The sequence below is a fragment of the Dioscorea cayenensis genome, chromosome 5 (assembly GCF_009730915.1).
Source record: "Dioscorea cayenensis subsp. rotundata cultivar TDr96_F1 chromosome 5, TDr96_F1_v2_PseudoChromosome.rev07_lg8_w22 25.fasta, whole genome shotgun sequence".
Lineage (NCBI taxonomy): Eukaryota > Viridiplantae > Streptophyta > Magnoliopsida > Dioscoreales > Dioscoreaceae > Dioscorea > Dioscorea cayenensis.
The window spans coordinates 5,886,815-5,897,547 of record NC_052475.1 but is presented as its reverse complement, the minus strand read 5'-3'; the positions used below and the strand labels follow the sequence as shown (position 1 = coordinate 5,897,547).

Below are 10,733 nucleotides of genomic sequence, written 5' to 3'. Positions count from 1 at the left end.
GAGACACTCTCTGCTCCTAGAGGCTGAGGGAGGAAAAGAATGACATCAAAGAACTGCATAGGCACAGACCTACAGTCCTACAATCACCTTGGAGTTCATCAGCATAGACAACAATGGATTGTATTAGCAGGTATGCTCGCAAAGTATGGTAGAAATAACCTAGCATGCCCCTATTTCATCATGGGCTTGATCTCCCGAGACGCCGGAGACTGCCTCTCAGTTGGGTCTTTATTTTTATTTTAGTTGTGTAGAAGATGAGGAGAAAGATTAACATTAACATTCACTTATGTTTCCCTCCATTGAACAGTTGGTATTTAAATCTTACAACCAATGGCCCCGATTCAAAGATTAGGAACAAAACCAATGACCGAGATCATTTCATCTCATGGATCCTACAAAGTTATTAATATCCTGTGGCTAAGATTCAATCTATTTGCTGATTCGGATTACACTAATCCTACTCAGCATTTACAGTCAATATAATGGACCCACATCATTAACTACCAACAAACAAACCTAACTCTCTTCGAACCTTCCCTACTTCCACTGCATCCCTGCTGACTCCAGCATTTGATTCTGATATTTCAGCAGCTTCATCAACCCCACTCCTGTTCTACAGCCATTCAACTCTGATACTCTTACAGCGCACACACCCACACAAGGCACAAGAAGCATTTGTGAGCAAGTATGTTCAAACTTATTAAGACTCAAAGTTTCAGGAATTCTCTCAAGAGTCATTTACTCTGACGAATAAAAACAGCACGCTCATCATCTTTCAAACTCGTAAAGACTCAAAAGTTTCAGGAATTCTCTCAAGAGTCATTTACTCTGACGAATAAAAACAGCAAGCTCATCATCTTTCAAACTCGTAGACTCAAAAGTTTCAGGAATTCTCTCAAGAGTCATTTACCCTGATGAATAAAAACAGCAAGCTCATCATCTTCTTGTGTCTACTGCTCTTCCCTTTCACCACTTCAATAATGAACACGATAACAGAATTAAAACCATTATCTTTGAAGCTGGACATTAGCCTCATTTCTCCCCTTCCAACTTCTAATTAGGCTTCCAAGTATGTCACTAAAGAGATTAGATCTCCATGGTAGCTCCAATCTGTTGCTTATTTTGGTATGGTGGCCTTCAGCAACATCAGGAGCTTACTTATTTGTTTACACCAGAAAACCTGAAAGAAATTACACCAAAAATTTTGGAGCAAAACACTTGGTCTTAAGGAAACAGAAATTCAAGCTCACTATATTAATTCATTGTACAAAAATATGCAGAGTCAATTATAGAGCCCTTGTAGTTGACAAAGATAAGAAATATTAAATACCAGGAGGGGCTCATGGAAGCCAATGAGAGGCAACACATTTCTTAGTTGCCATTTGAAAAGAGTTTCAGAGACCTTTTTAATCTTCTTCTTCCTTGAGGGGAAGCTATTGGGTCCCACTGCTATTGACATTCGCCTGGTCCTGCCCGTTATTGACTACAATCATCACATATGAAGTATTATTTCACACAATACCAACTTCGAAATATTTCAACTTACGCTTGACAATACTGCAGCTGAGAGTTTCACTGACTCGGCATCAACCTTTCTACTATCTGGGTCTAAACAAAAAGGGTTCAGTGAATGTAAGTTTGTCAAATTGTCAAATTCTCTCATAAGAAGAGTAAATTAATTAGAAAGCAGAAAAGGATTTTCTAAAATTGATCAACATTTTCACGAGTTACATCCATTGTATCATATTTGCAGACACATGTTGCACTAAATAAGATTATACAACTAGTTCTGAGAAAGATAACATATAAAAAATTCCAAATGTGAGGAATAGAAATAAGCTGGTTTACATATCCTAAATAGGCGCACTGCTATACTTAGAACACAAATAATAACAATTATGGTATCTTCATCAGCTTAACACATAAAGCAAACTTAATGTTTCTCCTACATTATGAAGGTTTAATATTTTCCCTTGGTCTATGAAAAGGTGAAGTGGGTCAAACATCCACAAAGAGAACATTAACTTATTTATCAGTATATCTGCTATAAACTTGGAAGAATCTCCGATGAAGCATTGGCAATCTTTTTGAGTGCAACAAAAGCAATCTTATCCAAGAGACATGCTCTAATGAAGGGGCTTATCAAGCAGGGCGTTTTCCCTTCAGCTTAGTGTAGTAATAGAGTTAAAATCTAGATTTGATGGGTGAGGGAAAAGGTTTAGGCCTATCAATGCGTTCAACAAAAGAGAATATGCGCATGCACACAAGAACAGTCATTAATGTGAATATATTTATTTCAAATAAGTCATTCTAATACTTTGTCCCATGTGCACTTAAAAGGTAGGTTTCGAAGGCTTTGCAGACACTCTGAGAATACTTCATAAGCAGATATTAAGCATTATATAAGAACATGAGGCGTCCCCTTCCTCCATATAAGAGAGTCACTTAAGAAGTCAAACAAAATAAAACGGACAGCAAAGAGGCAATAATAGATATTTTTCGAACCATAGTGAGTCAAACTGTATCATTCTTCCACAACAAAGTCGATCCAAATTACTAAGATCTTATTGGGACAGGGGTATCAAATAACATAATACATTAACAAAGATACTAAAAAATCAGAGACAAATTATAATGCGTTTCTTTTGCATGTAACATATTCTTGGAAATTGTATGCTCGAAATTATCAAAATGCACTCATTTGATTCACATGAAAAACTCAGTTGGCAAAAACCCAGATTCTTTTATTTTAGTTTACATCTTGGCATGCAATTAAAGAAAACAGAATAGACTTGAACAAAAAGTCACCACCAACAGCTATTTAAGTAATTAATAGTATGATATAGTTTAAATATTAAAGATAGATGTAAATTTCAAACCCATGAAAATACTTAAATGAATTGCATAAATGTTCATACAACTGCTGCAGGGAGGCAGCTAATTAAAAGGGCAACACTGCTTTTGCAGCATGGAGCCAATCTGTGCTCACATATTAAAGGAAGCTTGGCAAAGAGGCAATGGGAGGTAACACTGCATTGAAAACCACTATGCAAAGTAGGGAATGATATGGGGTTTTGATATGTCATTTGCAGTCAGGTGCAAAGACTTGCAGAATAAAGAGTAATTTAGTCAGTCAAAATATAAAATGGAGGTTGATTCAGACTGAAATCAAACGCACAATGTCACAGTGAGACACAATATATGTGTAATTTCAATTCAGTCACTAAACATGCAACCAAATACAAGCAACTTATGCTACTCCAACAAAATTCTACGAATTCAAGTTTAAAACCACAAACAGAAGATCTCTTGTTAAAACTAAGGTTCATGAATTGACATAAGCTACACATGTTTATCACTATTAGAGTCAAATCTTGTTGTCAAAAGCAATCAACTGAAGTAATAAAACACAATCCAACTTCCTTGAGCAATTGGGAAAGGACTAACGAAAAAAAATTGTGTCTTGAGAAAGTGAAAAGAGTAGCTTCATGCTGAAAGATGATTTTCAAATAAATTTGGACATGCAATTAGAAAAGCAAACTGTTGAAGTCCAATTTCCAAGTTTTACATGAGACTGGATCTCCATCAATTATAAATTGTTATTTTATACATGTATATGTGTATGTCTAAGTTCTGAGTAGTAGCGAAGAAACAAGCTAGTAGAAGAAAAGCAGAGAAATTCTGATTGGAATCAGATAGAATTTGTTCCTACTTCATTATCAATCAAAATACATAAAAATTAACACAATTGTCTGCTTGAAACACTGGTCAGACAAGCTGGCAACTTGTCACATGTTAGTTCTGAAGACCACATTTTACTTAGATTGAGTCATTGAAAGTACATAAACTATAAATGACCCCTTTTTTTAATGAGAACAATCAACCTGCATTACTAAACCTATTAATGTCATGTCTCACAGTGAGCAATTCAACAGGACACTACTAAAATCACAGCTCAAACAAAAGAAGAAATTCTCACCAAAAATACAGTACACAACCATCTTATTATTCAACATCTCAAGGAGTGACTACGTACCTCAATTAAAGTCCAAATTAGCAGCTGGTTCAGCAACAATTCCGCCACAAACATTTATTACACAAGGTTTCTACAGTACACAAACAAACATTAGTTATTAATAAAAAAAAGCATAAAAAAATCACACTTTTTCATAGAAAAAAAAACCGGCCGAATCCATCAAAGCAAGATCCAAACATGATCATAACACTGCTACAATGAAAAAGAACAATGGAAACACAAACCTGAACACACAATGAAACACATAAAATGTAAAAGAAAAGGATACTTTCAAGTAAAAAGAACCAAACACACCTGACTACTTGCTGTTAAAGTGCAATTGCCAATGAAAGTTCAAAGATTCCAAACAAGCATCTGGAGAGCACCTTTCGCAAACATTTAGAACATATTAGCAAGACATGAATGTCTAGCAGTGAAATTGCTGCAATTTGGTGAGTTTTTTTTTCAAAGATACACATGTTTGCTTGCTTGCTAGCTTAATAATTTTTATTTGATTTCCTGATAATATGTTCATATTTCATGTTGTTGTTGGTACAAGTTTTGTTAATAAGACTCAGCATGTAGTGCTTTTATCATGGGACAGTGTCTTTTGAAATGATAATGGTTAATGTACATATCCATTAGTGATTTTGAGGATCTAGTTGAGCTATTGATTTTGGCTTGATGTGATTATTTAGCAGTTTTGAACTATCATTCAGCCTGGTGTCCTCTACTTCTTGCCATGCTCCTTTCCGCGCACAAATCTATTCTCCTGCTAAATTTGGATTCTCTTTTGACCATTGGCCATGATTTCTATTAGATTAATCAAACATGAAAAAGTGGTCAGATAATTTAAAAACCAACATAATGTCATTATGGTAGGTTTTTAAACCCATGGCTCACCAAGCTGGTAATATATATCTAAAAGAAAGAAGAAGATGTTTCCAAAGTAAAAGAATCAAATGAATACCTAGATTTCCCGCTGTTGAAGTCCAATTTCCTGCTGTGATACTATATCAGGAAACAAGTCTCCAATTTAAATCTACAAGAAAAAAAAAAGGTCAAAGAAAAGAAGCTCCTTTAAAGCCAGTGACATGTGCAGTCCAATTTGGCAAGTGTTTCATTTGAGGCACAACATTGAAAAATGCATAATTCACTGAACATAAAGGTCGAAGAAACGTTGATAATGACAAGACAACAGGAAAAACATCACAAGGAATGTCCCAATTGAATTTTTGCTAACTTACGACATTAGTTCCTTATCCTAAAGTCTTGAAAACCAACATCCTTTTATTTACCAATTTCATATGAATTTAAAGACAATGAAGAACACCCTTAACACCATAGAACATAAAATGAAGAACAACCGCAACACCATAGAATAAAAAGAGACATGTCTCCTAAAACAATAGATTATAGATATGCTGAAGTCAATTGGGCTTAATAATAAAAAAAAATTAAGCATACCAATTGTAAAGTAGACATTTCAGCAGTAGAGAAGTAAACATTTCAGCAGTAGAGAAGTAAACATTTCAGTCATTGCAAAGGTAAACACATTTCACTACCTGTAATGCTAAATCATAACCACCAATTGCATTGTGCTCAAAGTGTAAAAGCCTGTGATAAACATACAGAACATTAGAGGAGCAAGATTTAGCATGCTGGTAGAAGGCACATCAAAAAAAAAAATGCAAACTAAAATGTATACAGATATATATACATAAAACTTACTGAGTGCTTGAGTCAAATGTTTTGGCTTGGACAAAAACTCTATTGTGAAGGACAAAAACCTCAAGATTAATAAGTATTAAACCTACAAATAAATGTCCTCATAACATCTTCACAAACCCATTGGGCATCATCAATCATATTCAAGATGCTCTCATGAGTGAAAGGAAAACATTTAGTTCTAGGTCTACTTTCTATAACTTCATCAACCATATCAAACACCTCTCTTGGTTGATTACGTATCACAACAAACCAACCAAACTCTGTAGGATCTTGAGAAAAAAAAAACTTGCTTCACTCGTAATGAGAAGACGTAAGGCTCATCAAAGATATGTTCACCAGTGTGAATTAATCAAGAGAAAGTTATCAATGTAAATCCATAATTGTCCTTCCTAATTCCTCTAATTAATTCCTCTACTGCTATTGACATTGGAACAACACAACCTTGAATTTGCCAAAATAATCTAACTTAATTATGTCATTTACGAGTACCCCATAATAGTCAACATTTCCTTCCAAAGGGTTTGCATTCCAAGCACTAGCATAGCTCGTTGTCGAAGAAGTGACAAGACATCCGGAATTTTGAATTCTCTAAAATCTCCCACGGGATTTAGTATGAAATTGAAGTCCATCATCAATATATCCTTTATAGCGCTTAGCAATCATGTTTGGAACTTGTGTAAGAAATCTAACTTCTTCAACGATATCTCTCCTATGGGAAACCTATAAAAGTAATATGAATCTAATTAAGCAGAAATAATAAACATATTAATGAAGAATTCAAGTTCAAAATTTTCCACCACTTACAATTTCTCCTAGCCATTCATTAAAGGTTTCAGTAAATTTTCTATCTACATCCCGAGCATTTGAACGTTGACCATGGAATTGATCCGTCAAGATGTTCCTATACCCACTACAAGTAATAAGGGTAAATGTCAAAAACTAACCAACGAGAACTGTCACACCCATGACTATTGATTATCCTTATCATCCCAATATAGCACACAAATTGACCTAGATCTTTAATTATCTTTTTACACTCATGACTACTAGCAGGAGTAGCAACTAATAGAAAAAACTCTTTCAAGAATTCAATCAAGTGGTTGAGCACTTTCGCAGTCATCCCACACATGCATTTTAGATTGAAAAGGTGAATGCAAATATACAACATGGAATGCTTCAACCCCTCATAAAGTTTTTCATTCATATCTTCAAACAATTAGTAAAACTTGAGTGCTTCCTCCAAAAATTTATTCATTACTTGCCCCTTGGTGGGTTTCATCTGCAACATTCATTTCAAAATTAATTTCCGCATTATTAAACTCCGACTCCTCACAAACTGCATGCATGTTAAAGGCATCTCACAATAATTCCTTCATGCCATCTTGTCTGATGTAGGAAGTGTTGTTCTAAGGATTAAAACTCAAAGGAGCTGTAAAAATATTTCTTGTGAAAGAGGTCAATGGCAGAATATCCTCTCCATGTAAAAACCAACAAGTATACCCTTGGAGAATTGCATCACATGCTAAATGTTCAAATGCCACTTCACAGGTTTGCCAACGAACATTCACACATTTTATGCAAGGGCAAAAAATCTTATTATCTTGGCTTGAGTTATCAAACGCAAAATTGAGAAATTCTTCCACTCCATCTAGATATTCTTGACTCAATCTTGACTTATTCATCTAACTCTTGTCCATATCTAATTGATATATTTAAAAAAATATATTTTGAAGCTAACAGATTTTAAAGTACCATTCCATGTATGAGTATTTTAAAAATCATTCTCATATAACCATAAAACTAATATGCATACCCAACTCTAATTGTAAATAGACCCATATAGTGAGTGACTCAAAGCAAAACAATTCAATTTAAAAAGCATGATACAAAAGAAGATGCACATTTTGAGGTAGTACTGCAAAACATCATATTCATATCAACAATCAATTCAAATAGCAAGTAAACTAACACTTAAAGATCTGCATTTTTGAAGGTTCAGTTTAATTAAATCATGAAAATGATAGTTGAGTTGCTTATGAAAATGAAATCTAGTGATAAAGTTTTAAGAAATCAGAACTAGATAAATTAAATCATGCATATTATGTTCTACCATTGATTGATGAATGTGTTTAATTCAATTATGCAAGGCAACCTCCATAGACACACAGAATTTTGAATATACTTATAAAGGATCTCTAATGTCATGTGATCTATGTCATTAATTACAATGTTACAATTTTTAATCGTCAAACATTGAAATACAAATCAACAAAATTGAGGTGATGTCAACAAGAGAAGAGACACATAGCAACCTATACAAAAAATGAAACCAAACAAGAAACTCAGTAATATTTATTAAAGGCCATGTCTATAAAAGATTATTTTAATTTTATTTGTATCTATCTCCACCAAAATTTGATGCAGTCTTTTGAATTTTTCTGTAATAGAACTAAATTAGATAGCTTCAATAACTGCATGAGATCGTAATTTACTATTGAACAAAATCACCTTTTAAAAATAAAATTATAATGCAAACCAATTTCAAATGGATGGCAATTATAAAAGAGATAAGATGAAACAATTGACAACAAAATTACTTACTAAGAGGTTCAAAGCGTTGAAGAATTGGAATAAAACTTAAATAACGAAAATATTACATTAATTTTAACTAATACTATAGGGCCTATATCTATCAATGCCTTCACTATCTATCTCATGTTCATTTTCCTCTTCTCTAAGCAGTTTGTGTTATCCAACAATGGTTTGGAAAGAATGGTGTTGCTTTAGCAAGGGAGGAGTTATGGTGATGGTGGATATGAGGAATAAAAATGTTTGGCTAATAGTGCTTGGTAACTGAAAAAAAAAATGTATGATTACACTTGAGAATAAGAAAATGAAAATGAATGGTACGTGAGTGGAGTGTTGGTTGTGCTGCGCAGAATTATAATAATTGATAAACCTAACATCAGTTCCTAATTTTATTTCCCATAGGAATTAGAAAATCATAAATAATTGATTGAGGTAATTTCATATAGTCTAAATATTTCATTAAATTATAACATAAACTTCAATAAATGAGAAGATGCAGTCAAATCTGATAGTGGGTTAGAATCTCATTACAACAAACCATTCCAAGATCTTAGTACTACAAGCAACTTGAATTATATTCGTGTTTTCTCCATCTTAAATAATCTTGACATCATCCTGTCTTAATATTCCCAAGGACTTTACCGGATGAAGATAAATAAATAAATATAATACTGACTATAACCACCTCTACAATTAGGGATTGCAAAAGGTCGGGTCGGGTGCGGGTTTTGCCATACCCGCACCCGCACCCACTGCCAAACCTCCATACCCAAACCCGAACCTAAGCCCAACAGGTTTTCAAAACCCCAACCCACACCCACACCGACGGAAAATCAGGTACCCACAGGGATACCCGCCCCATCATGACCCTATTTAAAAATATTTAAAAGAAAATTAAAATACCAAGTAGAAATTAAAAATAGACATTAGACGTAGAAGTATAGAACTTTTTTAAGATATGCATTAGACAAAACGCATTAAAAATACAAAGGCATAATACCGTATTGAGATACACCCGTGGGAAAAAAATTAAAAACATAGAACATATTGAGATAAGAAAGCATCAACCTATAAGCAATCTCAGGTATGAAACAGAAACAATAAATCAAACTTCATCCTAATAGCAAATCATGCTTAAAAGATCAATCAGAAATGCTCGAATTTCTATAAAATTCATCATGTTTCCATTGCAACCCACGATTTCCATAACCAATCGAATGAGAATCACAGGGAACCACCAAACCCCTAGCATACCAATCAACAATAATAGCAAAACATAGCATGCACCTTTAAGAAAAACCTGCAAAAATCCTGCTTCAAATCACCGCTGCCAGAGAAGCTACTGGTCTAGCACGAGGCCTCTGCAACATATGCCGCCTCTGCAGCCGTCGATTGTTCTACCTGCCTTCACCGTCATGCATAGCCTTGCATCTTCTTCCAAAGTATCATCCGGCCCGGTCCCTCCCCAAACACGAACCATCAATCCCCCATCTCACAATCACCGAAGCCCCTACATCCAACACAGCTCTCTGCTCCCAGCCATCAAAGCCTGATCGAATTTCCTAATTGAGGGAAATCGAAATCAAACGATTTCGAGAGAGATATTTGCTCGATCGGATGATGCCCGAGACGACGCGAGGCACGGCAAAAATGGAGGAGGGGAAGGAGGAATTGATAGAAAAGTGGGGCAGACTGCAGAGGGATGGATTGGGGGTCAGAGATGAATGCTGATCACGAGGTAAATGTAGGAACGTGTGGACGACTGGACGTGGTTTGTGATTTCATTAAATAATTGAATATATATATATAGTATATTTATTAATTGTATTTCCGTTCAGGGTCAGATTCGAGTTGTGTATCAAGATCAAGATTCTCATACCGGCACCTGTGTTAATTAGGTTTGGTCAAACAGGATTTTTTTTATCAAACTTGGATTGTGTCATATCGAGTTTGATGATTATTGCCATCCTTATCTATAATATTTGGTTCAACATTTTCAGAAATAAATTCTTAAACTAACTTATTTGAATTATTCATCTAATGATATAAAACCTTAATCGAAACAAATTAATAATTTTGATCCTTCAATCAAATGATAATTTCATTTTTCTGTTTTTATCAATCATTGTGATAACATTATCCAATTAACACGTTCACATGGACAAGACTGCTACATCTCTAATATAAACAGATACTTTACTATTGTTTCACTTTTCTTCACGTGATCATTGACTTCAAACCTAAATAATAATCCCAATGATTTATTATAAATCTTTCATTTTTAATACTAAACACAATTAATATCATTACTTCATAAAATAAAAATTCTTGCATTGTCATGCAGCATAGGATAAGAGTTAGGGTATGAGAACTAGTTGATCATGGTCAATGAAATTAC

At 34.3% G+C, this 10,733-nt stretch overlaps 1 long non-coding RNA gene across 3 annotated transcripts; it reads right to left on the bottom strand.

Moving 5' to 3' along the window:
- Positions 1-255: 255 nt before the first annotated feature.
- LOC120261967 lies at positions 256-9,839 on the bottom strand. 3 transcript variants are annotated; one of them, XR_005536675.1, is made up of 8 exons: positions 9,623-9,839; positions 5,581-5,632; positions 4,986-5,057; positions 4,331-4,401; positions 4,037-4,106; positions 1,547-1,608; positions 1,331-1,469; positions 256-1,180 (listed from the first exon to the last, which is right to left on the bottom strand). It is a non-coding gene; the product is annotated as an uncharacterized LOC120261967 (long non-coding RNA). The 3 variants fall into 3 exon arrangements; XR_005536677.1 differs by having other exon boundaries at positions 4,331-4,390; XR_005536676.1 differs by having other exon boundaries at positions 9,636-9,839.
- Positions 9,840-10,733: the final 894 nt, after the last annotated feature.